Here is a 14899-nt window from a genome sequence, read left to right on the forward strand (position 1 = left end):
GTCAGGGCTCCTCCATCCCAGACTGCTGGCTGTTGAACATTTACCAAAATACCACTAGTTCTAAAAGTCCCTTTGAAAAATAATTCACAAAGTATCATACTTGAGATTCAGATATATATTCATAAATAGCTAGAAAACTGGAGTCATTCAGAAGCCGAATTGCCTGGGGGGCACCATCAAGTCTCTGAGAAAAGATGTGTCATAAGGGACCATAGCATGATGATTCCCTTTAGCAACAAAAGCTGAGTATCAGGAAGAATCAAGCATTCTAGGTAAAACTCAAAGGCACATCAGCACCTCGGAAGAAAATCACTTTGAAGAAAACTAAAAAGTGCTAGACATAAAATTTTGGAATAAATCGGTGCTCAAGTAACCCTGATATTGGGCCCTTTTTAAGATACAAAGGGCAGTCACTTCAGAAAAGACTGCCCAGTACGCCCAGAGTTGGGATGAACTGCAAGGACCGGAAGCAGGATAGTGCAGGCGGCCCCTCAGTTTGCACTGAAGAGCTGCTGAACTGACCATCAGGGCGGCAGTGGTAGCAAGTGAAGATTACTCAGAATAAGATGGCAAATAGGATTGTCTGGTGAAGCGGGGCACCTGAATGAGTAGAAGCCAGAGCAGCAGCAGTGTGGCACTGGAGAAATATCTGGGAGAAGGGAAAACCTTAACTAATATGTGAATTCAGAATACCCTGAGATATTCGAGGGTTGCTGCTGCTGATGCTAAGTCGCTTCAGTCGTGTCGGACTCTGTGTGACTCCAGAGACAGCAGCCCACCAGGCTCCCCCGTCCCTGGGATTCTCCAGGCAAGAACACTGGAGTGGGTTGCCATTTCCTTCTCCAATGCATGAAAGTAAAAAGTGAAAGTGAAGTCGCTCAGTTGTGTCCGACTCTTAGCGACCCCGTGGACTGCGAGGGTTAGGGAATCTCTAAGAGAATCTAAGCAGCCACAGTATATGTGTGTGGCTCTGGGGGAGGTAGCTATCACCACCATAAACTGATCCTATGTCTATGGTAAAATCCATGCCGTAATTACTTATTTTCTTAACTTGACACCATAATATACTGTCAGCACCTTAGAGAAAATTTTCTTTTATTTCATCTTACCTCCTATGGCATTCAGAGGGCACAGTATGATCATTTGATGTTTGTTAATAATAGTAAGTGCTAATAACTACTCTGTGTAGCATTTACCATGTGCCAGGCACTGCTAAAAGAATTTTACATACACTCACTTGCAGTTTACCAGAAGGTATTAATATTCTTTCTGTCTTCCAATGTAAAAATAAACTGAGACACAGAGAAAAATAAGTAACTTACTCATGATCTTATATCTACCAGAAAGCTAGACATACAAGACAGACAGGAAGTCATTCAGAGAACATAGTTTACTATCCAGGTTTTGTCACTTTTTGATAATGTGTTCTTGGTTGTTTCAAACTATGAAAGGAATATCTAATTTAATGGGTCATGGAGATCAGTTTAGTGGATTACACCTAGAATTTTCTGAAAAAAGTAAAATAGATAAGCGTGCATGTGTAGCAAATGTGAGTTGTTTTGGAAAATCATTTTTTACAGTTTTGCAAGTATGGAGGGATGTGCTTTAGGTCATAATACAAAATATTTTTTCTACTGTGGTTTGATGTCAAAATTTGAGAAACTTTGATCTAGGGCATTTCATCTTAATAGCCTCTGACCTTTAGTTTCTCTAAAGGTTTCACAGGAACCTTATTGTGGGTATGCAGTTTTCAAGAGTAGGTATTCTAAAAGAGATAAGTTTCACTTTAGAGGCTTGAAGCTTTTTTAATAGAATTAAAACATTGGGGAAAATAATTTAAATTAGTGAACTACTATATTAGGGAAGTAACACCATGATCTGATTTTTCTTTTCAGAAGAGGTGTTACAGATGTTATGACGAACATGTAAGATTTTTTTAAATTGCTGACAGCTGTGTCCAAATCACTGTGGCTCTGGCAATATTGAATAGAAAACACTACCCATGAGATTACCTCAGATGTATTATTGAAGTTATGACTGGATCACAACACTTCATTTCCACACCAAGAATGGGATAATAATATCACTATTAATGCATGATTAAATTAGCTCTCCTCTTTTAAGCAGGCTCCCAGTTCTGGAGAAAAGCCTCTTCTATCTACCTCCACCTCAAAAAAGAGAAAATCCAAAAACTCCTGACACCTTTCAGGGAAAAAAAGAAATCACCCAAGCAGAAGGCTGAAACCAGTGCAAGCAGGATATGACTGTTGTTTAACTTTGTTTTGGATAAAAAGATATAAAGAATTATATGATTGCCATTGTCATTCGTTTTCTGAATTTCTTACTTGTTACTATACTATGTAAAAGAATGAGAATTCAGAATAGCTCAAAGAAGGGAATCAGTTCTTTTTGCATATTCTTAAGTGCATATATTTAAGTATATGCAAATTATATAAGCTATGACAAACCTAGACAGCATATTAAAAAGCAGAGACATCACTGTTCCCACAGAGGTCCATCCAGTCAAAGCTATAGTTCTTCCAGTAGTCATGTATGGATATGAGGGATATGTGGAACCATAAAGAAGGTTGAGTGCTAAAGAACTGATGTTTTTGAACTGTGGTGCTCAAGAAGACTCGAGAGTCCCTTGGACAGTAAGGAGGTCACACCAGTCAATCCTAAAGGAAATCAACCCTGAATATTCACTGGAAGGACATATGCTGAAGATAAAGCCCCAATACTTTGGCCACCCGATGTGAAGAGCTGACTCACTGGAAAAGACCCTGACTCTGGGAAAGACTGAGGGCAGGAGGAGAAGAGGGTGACAGAGGATGAGATGGTTGGATGGCATCACTGATTCAATGGACATGAGTTTGAGCAAACTCTGGGAGATTGTGAAGCACAGGGAAGCCTGGCATGCTATAGTCCATGGGGTCGCAAAGAGTCAGACATGACTTAGTAATTAAACAACAACAACAAAAACATATAGTTATTTGCAAATTATATACTGTATATAAATCCTATTTATTTAACCATCTAACTTGTGGAATATTATTTCCACAAATTCAAAATTAATATTACCCTCTTTTTAATCTCCTTCAGCATCTAGCAATTCTCAAAAATTTAAAACAGATTCCTGAAATAACAAATGCCTTCTAGTGAAATGTGTCGAGTCTTAAAAACTAGGATTCCACATATTAATTGTCTGTCTTGGCTAGAGATTTCACATATCTTATCTCATTTTATTTCATAAAAAGTCCATAAAATAAGTGTCATGACTCTGATTTTAGGAAAAGAGAATGAAAAGTTATTTGGCTAGTAAGTTGTTAACTCAAGATTCATACGGGGAAGGGAGTCTGGGGGAGAATGGATACATGCACATGTATTGCTGAGTTCCTTTGCTGTTCACCTGCAACTATCACAACATTGTTAATCGGCTAGACCTCAATACAAAATAAAAAGTTTAAAGTTTGAAAAAAAAGAGTCAAAGAGAAAAACAAATTCATGCTGAAGCCTCTCTATGCCCAAGTCTCTCCATTACATTTAAGAGCAGCTAAGCCATCGCTAAAAGGGAAAGATAAGCATTATATACCACCACTTCACAAAGCATAACCTAGAGATACTTTGCCCTGTTTTTAGAGTCAATGTATTATCGAAATGAGAGGGACTGATCCATAAATAGGAGACATTTAGGCACTACAGTGACATTTTCTTTCATGATTGCATTTCATGTCATTTGCCACATGTTTGCCTCTAATCCCGTGCATGTTCCTGTACCTATGCAATATTCAGTGTGAAATTCTGTGTCAGTATATTTAAACTTCCAAAAGTCAGTAGGTTCAGAGTTGTGATTCCCATAGCAACCATAATTCCACCCCTTTGTTTTTATATAGCATTTGTATAACTGGGGAAGTTGTTAAGTTTTATATCTTAATATAAATATGCAGTCATGTTGAGTGTCTTTTTATAGCTGCTCTGGGAACCACAATTTAGAATTTTCTGATTTTCTTTGCATTTCAATTCCCAATCAGATTATTGCAATTACCGGCATTCCTCTCATTTTATTGAAGCAGTGGAAATGGGAAAAAGGAATAGCAATTTTGTTATACATTCCCATAGCTTCTATTTTAAGACATTATTTAACTGCTACAAAATTTTAAAAGATGAAGAAAGCATATTTTAAAATAAAATGGTACAAATGAAAGAATACTATGGTAAAGAAGTGAATTTTATATGTGTGCAATCACCAAATATTTTGAAATGTTTCCTTTTGGTCACTAAGAAGTAAGTGTTAAAATATAGAGACCTATAAGGTTCTTAGGTCTCTTATTAGCAGGCACTGATGTGCACTTTACAGGAGTGAAAAGAGTGTGTGTGGTTGCAGTGTGTGTGTGTATATATGTGTGTAATGCATTTCTCTTTCCATTCAATAGAAGAGATAAGTAGAATTAATCTTGATACACACATAGTATTTGCATGTGATTCAGTATCCTTATAAGTCCTCTGGGACTACAATGCGAATGTGTGTTTAACACCAGGAATCTTCTATTTAGTAAAAGCTTACAAAAATCTTGTATAATAGTGTAAGTGTTTGGATTGAAGAAAGGAGTTTGAAGTCAGAATGGATATGCAAACAAATGCAGTAAAAAATTTAACTCATTAATACTCCCCTCCTCTACAGCAGCCTCAGTTGGTTGTCTGCAGTATGTCTAAAACTCACAAGTCACAATTTAAAAACCATTAGTGTAGACAAACTTCTACAATAAGAAATGAGCCAAATTACATGACCTGGTAATGTATTTCTTTAGTGATTTCTAGATAGTATCTCTGAAGCCATATAGATGGCAATGTTTATGATGATTGGTCTGTTTTTTTTTATTTTCCAAAAAAATCAACCAAAAATGTGTTTTGATAGGCAACAATATCTGTTGCCTCAAAGTTGATTGAAAAAGATTATGTGACTTATAAAATCATATCCTTTTACTCTGATTTTTTTTTTTTTTTTTTGGTAAATATTCCTACCAGATTGAACTGACAAAAATGGGGCTTTGGTGAAGTTATAGAAATATAAAGCATTGTAGAGCTTTTTGGCTTTCCAAGGTAGAAAGAAAGTAAACCCCTAATATTCTATCAGTAAAGGACAAGACAGTTCTACAGGTTCTGAGTAACAAATGTCTCTCTGTTGAAATCATTTACTGCCAAGTCTTGGCAGTAATTCAGACTGGTAGAGTATCTCCCTGAAGGGACCAGAGCTGATGTTCATCAACAGGACTCAAATCCCAGAATAAGTCAACATGGGTCCCATCTCTTTCCCCCAAAATCCATCATAGCCTCAGTATCAATCAATAGAGCTACCTGTAGGCCTCAAGCTTAACTTGAGAAGCAAAACTTTATCCAGGTCATGAAGCAACATTAAAACAGTCAAAGATAGAGCCAGTATCTGCTTAGGAAGAGCCTGAACTCCAGTCACACAGCCTGGGTCATCCCAAGGTCAACCTGGATACACTGACAATCCCAAAAGTGAACTATCAACTTGGATGAACCAAGAAATGGTGTTACTCTTTGAGAATCTGTACTAAAATGTCTTCAGCTAGATTGATTCGAGGTGTGCCCTATCTCTTCTCTGACAGTATGATCAATGTTACAGTAATTTCATATCTGAGTGCTGTTGGACAATGGAGCAAGACTCAGCAAGGTTCAGTTAAGTTCGGTCACATGATTGTGTTTGAATCTTTGTAACCCCATGGACTACAGCATGCCAGGCTTCCCTGACCATCACCAACTTCTATAGTTACTCAAATTCATGTCCATTGTGTCGGTGATGCCACAAACCATCTCATCATCTGTCATTCCCTTCTTCCACCTTCAATCATTCCCAACATCAGGGTCTTTTCAAATGAGTCAGTTCTTCACATCAGGTGGCCAAAGTGTTGGAGTTTCAGCTTTAGCATCAGTCCTTCCAATGAATATTTAGGACCGATTTCCTTTAGAATGAATTGGTTGGATCTCCTTGATGTCCAAGGGAGTCTCAGGAGTCTTCTCCAACACCACAGTTCAAAAGCATCACTTCTTCGGCATTCAGCTTTCTTTATAGTCCAACTCTCACATCCATACATGACCACAGGAAAAACCATAGCCTTGACTAGATGGCCCTTTGTTGGCAAAGTAATGTCTCTGCTTTTTAACATGTTGTCTAGGTTGGTCATAACTTTTCTTCCAAGGAGTAAGCGTCTTTTAAATTCATGGCTGCAGTCACCATCTGCAGTGACTTTGGAGCCAGAAAAAATAAAGTCTGTCACTGTTTCCACTGTTTCCCCATTTATTTTCCATGAAGCGATGGGACCTGATGCCATGACTTTAGTTTTCTGAATGTTGAGTTTTAAGCCAAGTTTTTCACACTCTTCATTCACTTTCATCAAGAGGCTCTTCAGTTCTTCATAGTTTTCTGCCATAAATGTGGTATCATCTGCATATCGGAGGATACTGATATTTCTCCAGGCAATCTAGATTCCAGTTTGTGCTTCATCTAGTCCGGCATTTCTCATGATGTACTCTGCATATAAGTTAAATTAGCAGGGTGACAATATACAGCCTTAACGTACTCCTTTCCTGATTTAGAACCAGTCTTTTGTTCCATGTCCAGTTCTAACTGTTGCTTCTTGATCTGCATACAGATTTCTCAGAAGGCAAGTCAGGTGGTCTGGTACTCCCATCTCTTTAAGAATTAGCCACAGTTTGTTCTGATCCACACAATTAAAGGCTTTGGCATATTCAATAAAGCAGAAGTAGATGTTTTTCTGGAACTCTCTTGCTTTTTCGATGATCCAGCAGATGTTGGCAATTTGATCTCTGCTTTCTCTGCCTTTTTAAAATCCAGCTTGAACATCTGGAAGTTCACAGTTCATGTACTTTGAATCCTGGCTTGGAGAATTCTGAGCATTATTTTAGCATGTGAGATGAGTACAATTGTGCAATAGTTTGAGCATTCTTTGGCATTTTGTTTCTTTGGGATTAGAATGAAAACTGACCTTTTCCAGTCCTGTGGCCACTGCTGAGTTTTCCAAATTTGTGGGCATATTGAGTGCAACACTTTCACAGCATCATCTTTTCAGATTTGAAATAGCTCAACTAGAATCCCATTACCTCCACTAGCTTTGTTTAAAGTGATGCTTCCTAAGGCCCACTTGACTTCACAGGATGTCTGGCTCTAGGTGAGTGATCACACCATCAGGATTATCTGGGTCAGGAAGATCTTTTTTGTATAGTTCTTCTGTGTATTCTTGCCACCTCTTCTTAATATCTTCTGTTTCTGTTAGGTCCATACCATTTCTGTCCTTTATTGTGCCTAGCTTTGCATGAAATATTCCTTTGGTACCTCTAATTTTCTTGAAGAGATCTCATCTTTCCCATTCTACTGTTTCCCCCTATTTCTTTGCATTAGTCACTGGGAAAGTCTTTCTTATCTTTCCTTGCTATTCTTTGGAACTCTGCATTCAAATTGGTATATCTTTCCTGTTCTCCTTTGCCTTTCACTTGTCTTCTTTACACAGCTATTTGTAAGGCCTCCTCAGACAACCATTTTGCCTTTTTGCATTTCTTTTTCTTGGGGATGGTCTTGATCACTGCCTCCTGTACAATGTCACGGACCTCCATCCATATTTCTTCAGGCATTCTATCAGATCTAATCCCTTGAATCTATTTGTAACTTCCACTGTGTACTCATAAGGGATCTAATTTAGGTCATACCCAAATAGTCTAGTGATTTTCCCTACTTTCTTCAGTTTAAGTCTGAATTTGGCAACAAGGAGTTCATGATCTGAGCCATAGTCAGCTCCTGGTCTTGTTTTTGCTGTATAGAGCTTCTCCATCTTTGGCTGCAAAGAATATAATCAATCTGATTTCAGTGTCAACCATCTGGTTGGTGATGTCCATGTGTACAGTCTTCTCTTGTGTCGTTGGAAGAATGTGTTGGCTATGACCAGTGCATTCTCTTGGCAAAACTCTATTAGCCTTTGCCCTGCTTCATTCTGTACTTCAAGGCCAAATTTGCCTGTTACTCCAGGTGTTTCTTGACTTCCTACTTTTGCATTCTAGTCCCCTATAATAAAAAAGACATCTTTTCTGGGTGTTGGTTTTAGAAGGTCTTGTAGGTCTTCATCAGTTCAGTTCAGTTCAATCACTCAGTCGTGTCTGACTCTTTGCAACCTCATGAATCACAGCACACCAGGCCTCCCTGTCCATCACCAACTCCCGGAGTTCACTCAGACTCATGTCCATCGAGTCAGTCATGCCATCCAGCCATCTCATCCTCTGTCGTCCCCTTCTCCTCCTGCCCCCAATCTCTCCCAGCATCAGAGTCTTTTCCAGTAAATCAACTCTTCGCATGAGGTGGCCAAAATACTGGAGTTTCAGCTTTAGCATCATTCCTTCCAAAGAAATCCCAAGGCTGATCTCCTTCAGAATGGACTGGTTGGATCTCCTTGCAGTCCAAGGGACTCTCAAGAGTCTTCTCCAACACTATAGTTCAAAACCATCAATTCTTCAGCGCTCAGCTTTCTTCATAGTCCAACTCTCACATCCATATATGACCACAGGAAAAACCATAGCCTTGACTAGATGGACCTTTGTTGGCAAAGTAATGTCTCTGCTTTTCAATATGCTGTCTAGGTTGGTCACTCCTTTTCTTCCAAGGAGTAAGTGTCTTTTAATTTCATGGCTGCAGTCACCATCTGCATTGACTTTGGAGCCGAAAAAATAAAGTCAACCACTGTTTCCACTGTTTCCCCATCTATTTCCCATGAAATGATGGGACCAGATGCCATGATCTTTGTTTTCTGAATGTTGAGCTTTAATCCAACTTTTTCACTCTCCACTTTCACTTTCATCAAGAGGCTTTTGAGTTCTTCTTCACTTTCTGCCATAAGGGTGGTGTCATCTGCATATCTGAGGTCTTCATAGAACCATTCAATTTCTTCAGCATTATTGGTTAGGGCATAGACTTGGATTACTGTGATATTGAATGGTTTGCCTTGGAAACAAACAGAGATCATTCTGTCATTTGAGATTGCATCCAAGTACTGCATTTCAGGTTCTTTTGTTGACTATGATGGCTACTCCATTTCTTCTATGGAATTCCTGCCCACAGCAGTAGATATAATGGCCATCTGAGTTAAATTCCCCATTCTAGTCCATTTTAGTTTGCTGATTCCTAAAATGCCGAGGTTCACTCTTGCCATCTCCTGTTTGACCACCTCCAATTGCCTTGATTCATGGACCTGACATTCCAGGTTCCTACGCAATATTGCTCTTTACAGCATCAGACTTCACTTCCATCACCAGTCACATCCACAACTGGGTGTTGTTTTTGCTTTGGCTCTGTCTCTTCATTCTTTCTGGAGTTATTTCTCCACTGATCTCCAGTAGCATATTGGGCACCTACCAACTCATCTTTCAGTGTCCTCTCTTTTGTCCTTTTCATACTGTTTATGCGGTTCTCAAGGCAAGAATACTGAAGTGGTTTGCCATTCCCTTATCCAGTGGACCACATTTTGTCAGAACTTTCCACCATGACCTGTCTGTCTTGGGTGGCCCTACACGGCATGGCTCATAGTTTCATGGAGTTAGACAAGGGTGTGGTCCATGTGATCAGAGAGGTTCAAATAAAATCTGACCATCCTTCCAGTATCCTTTGTAATGGTCAATGTCCTATAAAATATGGTGTCAGCATTTCAAGGGAATATAATAAACACTATATTTAACTGTCTCATATTATAATACCCAGGAATACAATGAAGAAATGCCCAAGGTAGGAAAATCTTCATTAAACTGACCCTAGGTTTTGACATGCTTACAACTGCTATTTGCAAAAGATGGCAATAACCACTGCTGTCAAATATAACAGACAGCTGCAAGGAGTAGTAGTCACTTGGAAGACTCAGCATAAATGGATAATTTTATACCAATTTATGAGAATTGGTGCTCTGAGACAGAAGACATTATTGCCACCAAAATATAGGCTGTCAAAAATGGGGATCTTAGCCCCTAGAATGTGTCTTATCTGAGGAAGAATTTGGTTCAGAGTACAAACTCCTCTATCTTCATGTTGCTTCGTATTCCACATTGAGGCACAATTTAAACTGATTGAAAGACATAGGACAAATATTTTAATTCCAAGAAGTATGAATAATAAAATTAAGGAAAATTTCTCTACAATAAAACATTTAATGAAATACCAGAATGGAGTCTATCAAACAGAAACTCAATAGCTCTTTCCCACTTAACCTATATTTCTCTGTCATCACTATGTTTGTACTTTTTCTGCCTTCTTCCCATTTAAATCCCGAATGAGGAATAAAATAGAAGTAAAAAATTTGCACATTAAATGAATGCTATCAAGTTTATTGAGACTGGGATCAATTGCAGATTATAGGAAAATTCTTGAGGATGATAGATATTTCAAAATCAAAAAGTTCATTGCCTTTTCTGTCTGCAACATTCTCCAGTCCAATGTTCTAATTTTCTTCACTTTATTTTCTCTATAGAATTTCTTTTCACTCTTCCATTGAGATTTCTGGTATCTGCTCAGTCAGGAATATGTTAATTTCCAGCAATCTCACTGTAGGGGTTTCCCAGGTGGCGCTAGCGGTAAAGAATCTGCTTGCAATGCAGGAGACACAGGAGACGTGAACTCAAGATCCCCTGGAGGAGGAAATGGCAACTCACTCCAGTTTTCTTGCCTGGAGAATCGCATGGACAGAGAAGCCTGGCGGGCTACAGTCCATGGGGTCACAAAGAGTGAGACACGACTGAGCGACTAAGCATGCACAGATGCAATCTCACTGTTGCCCACTTTTGCTCAGTGATGCAAAGCGGGTGGGGCAGAAGCCATCAAAAGTAAACAAAACCAGCCATCTCACTTTAGATATCTCTTAGACACTATTTTCTAGTGCTCTGACTCTCACAGTATTCGATTTTTTTTTACTTAGAGACTTAGCTGCAAATCCAGCAGGAAAGACCCGCCCAGGCAGATTATCTGACGTTTTCTATTATCTGTGCTTATGCTCTCCTCTGCTACTTTTGGTAACTGGCAGTGGACTCGTGGTGATATGTCTACTTTCATTGTCTAGCCTTTTTATTTACAAGAATGTAGTCCCTTTACATATAACAGGTCAAGAAGAGGTCTCTAATTTTAGGCACCCCCTTCAGTCTTCAGTATAACTAAAAAATTAGCTAAACACTAAATTGACAGTTTCATTCATTCCACATTTATTCAAAAGATATTTAAATAGCTCATTTTATCAAAACTATGTCTAAACTATTCAACATATTTTGAAAAGATGGGAGGAATGACCCTTTCCTCTAAGGTAGTATAGTCCATGGTTCCTAAAGTGAGTTAAAAAATATGTATATATAATACATATTGTAGTGAAGTTGCTCAGTCGTGTCCGACTCTTTGCAACTCCATGGACTGTAACCTACCAGGCTCCTCGGTCCATGGAATTTTCCAGGTAAGAGTACTGGAGTGGGTTGCCATTTCCTTCTCCAGGGGATCTTCCCAACCCAGGGATCGAACCTGGGTTTCCTGCATTGCTGGCAGACACTTTACCATCTGAGCCACCAGCTGCTGCTGCTGCTGCTAAGTCCCTTCAGTCGTGTCCGACTCTGTGCGACCCCATAGATGGCAGCCCACCAGGCTCCCCCATCCCTGGGATTCTCCAGGCAAGAACACTGGAGTGGGTTGCCATTTCCTTCTCCAATGCATGAAAGTGAAAAGTGAAAGTGAAGCCACCAGGGAAGACTATAAAAACACACAACTGATATATATAGAGAGAGGAAGGAAGTAAGAAAATATCTCCTATGTCTACATTCCCTCACTTAGTGTCTCCAATAAAAAGAAATGGTAAAATTCAGAACATTCACTGGGCCACTCAAGCAGGTCCTTTTTTTTTCTACCTCTTCCTGTTGTTGATATGAAGACGATGCCTTCATTAGATATATATCACTATGTAACAAATCTCCCCAAAACTTGACAGCTTAAAACAACAAATATTTATTATCTCATACAGATTCTGGGAGTCAAGAGTCTGGCTGCAGCTTTGGAGACAGTTTATGGCTCAGAGGCCCTCATGAGGTTGCAGTCTAGAAGCAGAACAGAACTTCAGTCAGCTGAAGCTGTGTGGTGTCCGCTTCCAAACTCCCTCATGCGGCTATCACCAGGAGGCCTCAGTTCCTTATTATGTAAGTCTCTCCACGGGCCTATTAAATAACACCTGGATTCTCCAAAGTAAGTGATCTAAGACACAGTGTGACCAAGACGGAAGCTGCAGTATCTTTTATAACTTAATCTTGAAAGTGCCTTACCATCACTTCTGCTATATTTATTGGTCACACAAACCAACTTTGGCACAATGTGGGAAGGAAGTAGACAAGGTTATGAATCTTAGGAGTCGGGGATCAATAGGGCTATCTTGAAGATTGACTACACAGTTTTGAGTGTTCTCTTTCTCTTCTCTCTCTGCGTGTTCATGCTTCAAGCTCCTACCGTATAGCTTGACCACAAAAAGTAAAATCCCTGGATTTGTATGTGGGTTTATAGAAAGGATGCTGAGGTCTGAGGTTAATCTACATGCTTTAAATCAGTTTCAACAATACTCTGTACTTTGCTTCTCACTTTTGTGTATAGCTCCCTTGATGAGAGGTTATTTAAAGGACAGGATTGGGCACTCTCAGATCTTCTGGTTTGGGGTTAAAAGTCTTCAAAACCATCAAAACTCTTGACCTGCATGGTGTGTGTGTGTGTAGGTGTCTCGGATAAGACAGTGAATAAACACATTAAAGGGGACTTCCCAGGTGGCACTAGTGGCAAAGAGCCTGTCTTCCAGTGCAGGAGACTTAAGGGACACAGGTTCAAACCTGGGTCAGGAAGATCTCTTGGAGGAGGGCACTGCAACCCACTCCAGTATTCTTGCTTGGAGAATCCCACGGACAGAGAAGCCTGGCAGGCTGCAGAGCTGTACACGACTGAAGTGACTTAACACACATTCTTAGGACATGAGATCTTAGAGATGGATGAGGGAATGCATTTTGAGGGACCTGTAGGCCATTGGAAATATTGGTTTTAATATGGGTGTACTGGGGAGACATGAATAGTTTGTTTTGAGCAAAGGAGAGTAGATAAAATTTAAACCAACAAAGAAATAAAGATATCATCTATATATAAGTAGGTTTTCTCAGGTAGCACTATGATAAAGAACCCGCCTGCTAATGCAGGAAACTTAAGAGACATGGGTTTGATCCTGGGGTCAGGAAGATCCCCTGAAGGAGGCATGGCAAGCCACCCCAGTATTTTTGCCTGGAGGACCCCATGGACAGAGGAGCCTGGCGGGCTATTGTCCACGAGGTCACAAAGAGTCGGACACTACTGAAGCAATTTAACACACACACACACACAAGTAAGCATAGGGCTATGTTCTGTTTGTATTTATGCCTGTGGTGTTTTCACGTCCAACTGGATGATATCCAGGCACAACCAACACTACTTCTCCCTCAATTCCACTCTCAACATTTTCCCCTTTAAAATTCAGACATTAACAGCTGGCTCTCTGCAGAAAGCAAGCCCTGATGGTATCATGTGTAATTTCCATGATATAAATCTTCTCTTCATGACTGATTTCAAAGACGGCTGTGCTTACCAACTCACTCTTGAAGTTTTAACAGTTATCCCTGAGAGTATGTATGAGACAGTTCCAGGATGCTATTGTTTATATCCCACAGAGAAAACACCAAACATGACTTTTACTTACAGTAGATAGTAAACAACCATTTAACATACTAAAGTCAGTAACTATCAGTTTCCGAGTACCTATTATGTGCCAAGCATATAATTCATCCCTTATCTATCATTTCCTCACATGTCTTAAAATTACATATATAGAAAGTCATCATGTTTTTCTGTATTATAAATGAATACACTGGTGCTCCTGGAGGAAAAAGTTGCCCAAATTCACTAATTAGTGATACAGTCATGATTCGAACTGCAAACTGTTTATGAATTAAACAAATGAATATAAGATTCACTATACAGTTTCACATATCTGCTTATTTTAGGTAATTCTACATGTCACAAATTTATGATAATATTTAAACTATCATATACTTCAAAAATTAGAATAAAGCACTGGTTAGACAAGCTCTAGAATGAAACTTAAGCTCTAATTGGGAAACTTACTTCATCTTTCAAGGGCTCATTTTCTTCATCTGTAAAATGGGGGTGATTTTATAACAATACATACATAGCAATAGAAGATGATTGGCAAACAGTAAGCTACCAAATAAATATTAACAATCCATTCACTGTTAAGTTTTCACTGGAAAATCTCATGGACAGAGGAGCCTGGTGGGCTGCAGTCCATGGTGTCCCAAACAGTCAGGCATGACTGAGCGACCAACACATAATTACTTTTCACTGTTAAGTAGACTGGTAAACAAAAAATACATTTAGTTGATTAAATAATGATTTATGTTAAGGGCCAAGGTCATGGATAATTACGTTGCTTAACAGATCATCATTTATAATACAAATAATAATAATTGCTGCTACTAACTGGACATGGAACAACAGACTGGTTCCAAATAGGAAAAGGAGTTCATCAAGGCTGTATATTGTCACCCTGTTTATTTAAGTTATATGCAGAGTACATCATGAGAAACGCTGGACTGGAAGAAACACAAGCTGGAATCAAGATTGCCGGGAGAAACATCAATAACTTCAGATATGCAGATGACACCACCCTTATGGCAGAAAGTCAAGAGGAACTCAAAAGCCTCTTGATGAAAGTGAAAGTGGAACGTGAAAAAGTTGGCTTAAAGCTCAACATTCAGAAAACAAAGATCATGGCAT

The sequence above is a fragment of the Bos taurus genome, chromosome 8 (assembly GCF_002263795.3).
Source record: "Bos taurus isolate L1 Dominette 01449 registration number 42190680 breed Hereford chromosome 8, ARS-UCD2.0, whole genome shotgun sequence".
NCBI classification, from domain to species: Eukaryota; Metazoa; Chordata; class Mammalia; order Artiodactyla; family Bovidae; genus Bos; species Bos taurus.